This window comes from Leucoraja erinacea, unplaced genomic scaffold, assembly GCF_028641065.1.
Source record: "Leucoraja erinacea ecotype New England unplaced genomic scaffold, Leri_hhj_1 Leri_223S, whole genome shotgun sequence".
Lineage (NCBI taxonomy): Eukaryota > Metazoa > Chordata > Chondrichthyes > Rajiformes > Rajidae > Leucoraja > Leucoraja erinaceus.
In genome coordinates this window covers 103,317-109,788 of record NW_026576124.1, presented here as the reverse complement: position 1 = coordinate 109,788, position 6,472 = coordinate 103,317, and positions in this window count along the sequence as shown.

Genomic DNA, 6,472 nt, shown 5'->3' with positions numbered 1-6,472 from the left:
ATTGCCCCTAATGTGTAGGGAGTGGGTGAGGAAAGTGGGATAACAGAACTTGTGTGAATGGGTAGATAAAAATGCTGGAGAAACTCAGCCGGTGAGGCAGCATCTATGGAGTGAAGGAAATAGGCGACGTTTCGGGTCGAGACCCTTCTTCAAAATGATATGAGGATGGGGGGGGGGGATGGGAAGAAGAAAGGATAAGGTGGAGACAGTGGGCTGAAGGAGAGCTGGGAAGGGGAGGAGAAAGCAGGGATTACCTGAAATTGAAAAAGTCAATGTTCATTTCACTGGGGTGTAAACTGCCCAAGCGAAATATGAGGTGCTGCTCCTCCAATTTATGGTGGGCCTCACTCTGGCCATGGAAGAGGCCCAGGACAGAAAGGTCGTATTCGGAATGGGAGGGGGAGTTGAAGTGCTGAGCCACCAGGAGATCAAGTTGGTTATTGTTGGTTGGAAGGGCCAAATTGACCAGGGAATTACAGAGGGAGTGGTCTCTGCGGAAAACTAACAGGGGAGGAGATGGGAAAATGTGGTCAGTGGTGGGATCCTATTGGTAGACAAAAAAGCTGGAGAAAATCAGCGGGTAAGGCAGCATCCATGGAGCGAAGGAATAGACGACGTTTCGGGTTGAGACCCTTCTTCAGATTGATGTGGGGGGGGGGGGGGAAGAAAGGAAGATGCGGAGACAATAGGCTGTGGAAGAGCTGGAAATGGGAGGGGTATGAGGGAGAAAGCAAGGACTACCTGAAATTAGAGAAGCCAATGTTCATACCGCTGGGGTGTAAACTACGCAAGTAAATATGAGGTGCTGCTCCTCCAATATGTGGTGGGACTCACTCTGGCCATGGAGGAGGCCCAGGACAGAAAGGTCGGGTTCGGAATGGGAAGGGGAGTTAAAGTGTTGAGCTACCGGGAGATCAGGTTGGTTATTGCGAACTGAGTGGAGGTGTTGTGCGAAGCGATCGCCAAGCCTGCGCTTGGTCTTACCGAGGTTGATCATAGGCTGAATAATCCAACCACATTTTTGTTTGGAAGTGGAAATAAATAATAGAAATTACATTCATTTCCATGTGTAATAATAGTTGAGACACTGTAATATAATTTTGTTGCATGTCATTGTGGTATATATCATGTCTTGATTGGTGAATATGTTTAGTTTCTGACTTTATTTGAAGCAGAAATAATATGTGAATGCTTCATTGAGCATAATTCTGACTGGTAACTACGCAATTCGTCCAAGCTCATTATCGCACGCACAGAAACATAGAAACATAGAAAATAGATGCAGGAGGAGGCCATTCGGCCCTTCGAGCCAGCACCACCATTCATTCTGATTATGGCTGATCATCCCCTATCAATAACCCGAGCCTGCCTTCTCCCCATATCCCTTGACTCCACTAGAAACATAGAAACATAGAAATTAGGTGCAGGAGTAGGCCATTCGGCCCTTCGAGCCTGCACCGCCATTCAATATGATCATGGCTGATCATCCAACTCAGTATCCCGTACCTGCCTTCTCTCCATACCCCCTGATCCCCTTAGCCACAAGGGGCACATCTAACTCCCTCTTAAATATAGCCAATGAACTGGCCTCAACTACCCTCTGTGGCAGAGAGTTCCAGAGATTCACCACTCTCTGCGTGAAAAAAGTTCTTCTCATCTCGGTTTTAAAGGATTTCCCCTTTATCCTTAAGCTGTGACCCCTTGTCCTGGACTTCCCTAACATCGGGAACAATCTTCCTGCATCTAGCCTGTCCAACCCCTTAAGAATTTTGTAAGTTTCTATAAGATCCCCTCTCAATCTTCTAAATTCTAGAGAGTATAAACCAAGTCTATCCAGTCTTTCTTCATAAGACAGTCCTGACATCCCAGGAATCAGTCTGGTGAACCGCCTCTGCACTCCCTCTATGGCAATAATGTCCTTCCTCAGATTTGGAGACCAAAACTGTACGCAATACTCCAGGTGTGGTCTCACCAAGACCCTGTACAACTGCAGTAGAACCTCTCTGCTCCTATACTCAAATCCTTTTGCAATGAAAGCTAACATACCATTCGCTTTCTTTACTGCCTGCTGCACCTGCATGCCTACCTTCAATGACTGGTGTACCATGACACCCAGGTCTCGCTGCATCTCCCCCTTTCCCAATCGGCCACCATTTAGATAATAGTCTGCTTTCCTGTTTTTGCCACCAAAATGGATAACCTCACAGTTATCCACATTATACTGCATCTGCCAAACATTTGCCCAATCACCCAGCCTATCCAAGTCACCCTGCAGTCTCCTAGCATCCTCCTCACAGCTAACACTGCCCCCCAGCTTAGTGTCATCCGCAAACTTGGAGATATTGCCTTCAATTCCCTCATCCAGATCATTAATATATATTGTAAATAGCTGGGGTCCCAGTACTGAGCCTTGGGGTACCCCACTAGTCACTGCCTGCCATTGTGAAAAGGACCCGTTTACTCCTACTCTTTGCTTCCTGTTTGCCAGCCAGTTCTCTATCCACATCAATACTGAACCCCCAATGCCTTGTGCTTTAAGTTTGTATACTAATAGCCCCTAGAGCTCTATCTAACTCTCTTAAATCCATCCAGTTACTTGGCCTCCACTGCCCTCTGTGGCAGGGAATTCCATAAATTCACAACTCTCTGGGTGAAAAAGTGTTTACTCACCTCAGTCTTAAATAACCCCCCCTTTATTCTAAGGCTGTGGCCCTTGGTTCCGGACTCACCCAACAGTGGGAACATTTTTCCTGCATCTAGCTTGTCCAGTCCTTTTACAATTTTATATGTTTTTATAATTCACCCTTCATCCTTCTAAACGCCAGTGAATACAAGCCTAGTCTTTTCAATCTTTTCTCATCTGACAGTCCCGCCATCCCAGTGATCAATCTCGTGAACCTACGCTGCACTGCCTCAATCACAAGGGTGTCCTTCCCAAAATTAGGAGACCAAAACTGAAGCATAAGAAAACTTCTTATACTTCGCGCATTCATATACAATATTTTTAATTCCTTACGCATCTCACCTTTCACATCATGCAAGCCGTCTTAAATAACCACCTAAACTGACATATCGCAACTTAAAAAGCTGCCAAGGTTGTCCGGCTGACAACAGAGAAAAAAAGTAAGTGAGAGCCCAGCAAGGTGTATAATATTGTTGACATTGTCATCGGCCTTTCTTACATATGCTGTCACAACGCACTGTTGTCTCTAAACAATTCTAGTCTTCAGTAATTTTCCTTGCACTCAATAACCCGTCACCTGCACTGGCAATACATAAATAAATAAATACACGCAGCTTTACAGCCCCTGTAAAGAGATAAGGCGACGGGGGGGGGGGGGGGGGGGGGGGGGGGAAAGGGCGAGAGAGGGAACGAGCAGCCACCCACTACAACAGGCGCAGTGGTCCTTTCTATAGTTAACCCTGCTCATAGTCGCTGATGGGGCCGGTTTCACAGACTTACCCGTGACCAGCGGCGTTTAACCAGGGCTCTGGGAACTCGGCATCTGATGGGGATGAGGAGGGTTCCAGAGGGAAGGCAGGGATCACTTAGAATCCAGCAGCAGAGTGGCTCAGTTAATGGAATAATTCCACACATTGTGTTCAGTTCAGTAACAACACACGCCGATAGATCAGCAGCCACTGGTCCAGGAGATCGATCCAATTATTGACCAATAGGCGGTGGAATCCGACTGTGACAGACTCCATATTGACACACTGTGTCAACAGGAGCGGGTGTTCACTCTGATCGATAACTCAGACACAGTGAAACCCCTCCCAGTCACACCGTCCCGGAGAGCTGTCTGTCCCGAGCACTGGGACAACTCTGGGCAAGGTCCCACTGAAGGCAGGAACATCATTCTAGTGGGTCCCGGCAGTGAGAGAAAAAGAAGGCTAGATTCTGCTCATTGAAAATAAGAAAAATCACAGCGTTAATTCAAAAATAGCCGACTGAGAGGCTTGATAGACTTCACATATTCTTGTACAACGATCATCAGTTGGGAGGTTTGTAACATTATCAAAATCAGGTCAACACCGGGTAACACACGGAGTTATAAAACTTGAATTGTTCTGCTCACTTACCAGGGACTCCAACGACAGCAATTATCACATACAAGATTTTCTCCACCTTGTCATATTCCTGCAGCTTTCCCCCCATTTTCTCTGTCAGCGACGTGTCCCCGTGAGCAAGTGGTAATCTCTCGCAATGAAATGCTGGAGCAGAACATTCCCCGAGATTTTATACCATTTTCCGTCTCCACAGGGACAGTGGAGTTTCAACACAGTTTAAAAATAGAGATGGTGAAATTATTCGCGAACAGATGACATCATTCTTGACAGTACACTTTCCTTTGGCCCCCACATCAGCAATATCACACGCCATGCATAATTTCATCTCCGTAACATCTCCAGACTCCGCCCCTCCCTCTCCAAAGACAATACAAAAGTCCTCATCCACGCTCTGGTCACATCCTGCATCGATTACTGCAACGCCATTCTCATTTGCACCTCCAATAAACTTCTTCATCGCCTCCAATGCATTCAGAACTCTGCAGCCCGGATCATCACCCGCACCAGATCATCGGACCACATCACACCCATCCTCACTCAGCTCCCACTGGCTACCTGTGCACCACCGGATTAACTACAAGATTTTACTGCTGACCTTCAAAGCCCTACACCACCTTGCTCCCCAATACCTCTCTGACCTGCTGCTACCATACACTCCTTCCCGGTCACTTCGTTCCTCCCCAGCTGCAATTTTAACTGTCCCCACATTTAGACTCAGCACCATGGGTGCCAGAGCCTTCAGCTGCTCTGCCCCACGTCTCTGGAACACTCTCCCACCTCCCATCCATCACCTGGACACTATCGATCAATTCAAATCACAACTCAAAACACACCTGTTTAGATTAGCATACCCGACATAACTTCCACCATATTCACCCTGATTTTAATAACTTAAAACGTTTCGTGTATTTTTTGTTTTGTTTTTTGTGTTTTTTGTTTTTAATCAACTTGATTTTATTATTGATAAATGTATTGCGATTTTATGTCCCGTAAGGTGTCCTTGGGTGTCCAGAAAGGCGCCAGCAAATAAAATGCATTATTATTATTATTATCAGCCGAGTGAAATCCCTGCTGAGACAGGTCGTGATTTATTCAGAGATTTGATTGAGAAAATCCAAAGACTGGAAATTGTTGCGATATTGCGCGATGGAAATTGGGAGCGGCATTGTTCCAGCAAACAGGATAATGTTTCAAACTCCATCAGATCCAACTCTCCACCTCATGTTGTTGATCTGATTCCCTTCAATCCACTTCGCTCAGCAAGGCAATCCCAAGTTCCTGGGACCCTCTCAGCGCTTCTGGTGCCCAGTTTGAAGGTGGATTGGGCAACCTTTATCCACAGGTTGAGGAATTCGTTCAACAGTTCGCCTCTGACTAAAATACCCCCTCCACTCTTTCATCACTCAATTTCTCCATTTCTCTCTCCCTCCATCCTTACTGTTGTCCTGTCACTGAACTGATACTTTCTCTCCTACCCGCTCTATTCTCCCTCTCTACTCCGCCCTCTCTCTGTCAACCCTTCCTCCTTAATACCCCCTCTACCTCTCACTGAGAAATGTCTCCATTGAATAGTTCTCTCACCTACCAGGGACTCCAACGATCCAACGAATAAATACAGATCTTCTCTGTAGGTATCTGACCCTTCCTCGCTCCCTTTTGCCAATCCACTCGCACTGAACTTCCCCTCTCTTCATCCTCCCATTCTACTTTTAATAGTTCACTCTTCCTCCATCTCTCCCCCTTTCTTATTTTCCCCATATCTCTCCCTTTGGTCAGATGTACTGATGCACTGTGGGCTAGTACTGATGAAGTGACACACTGTGTGGTAATACTGATCAAGTGACACGCCGGGTAGTACTCATGAAGTATCACTCTTAGGGGTAGTACTGATGTAGTGGCACATTCCAGAGTAGTACTGATGGAGCTGTCTGTTAATCTCTCCCCCACGCTCAGCGCCATCTTGCCGCTAACCGTAAGATTCAGATTCAGATTCAGATTCAGATTCAGATTCAATTTTAATTGTCATTGTCAGTGTACAGTACAGAGACAACGAAATGCATTTAGCATCTCCCTTGAAGAGCGACATAGCAAACGATTTGAATAAAAAATAATAAGTGTGGGGGTGGGGGGGGGGTGATTGGCAGTCACCGAGGTACGTTGTTTAGTAGAGTGACAGCCGCCGGAAAGAAGCTGTTCCTCGACCTGCTGGTTCGGCAACGGAGAGACCTGTAGCACCTCCCGGATGGTAGGAGGGTAAACAGTCCATGGTTGGGGTGAGAGCAGTCCTTGGCGATGCTGAGCGCCCTCCGCAGACAGCGCTTGCTTTGGACAGACTCAATGGAGGGGAGCGTGGAACCGGTGATGCGTTGGGCAATTTTCACCACCCTCTGCAATGCCTTCC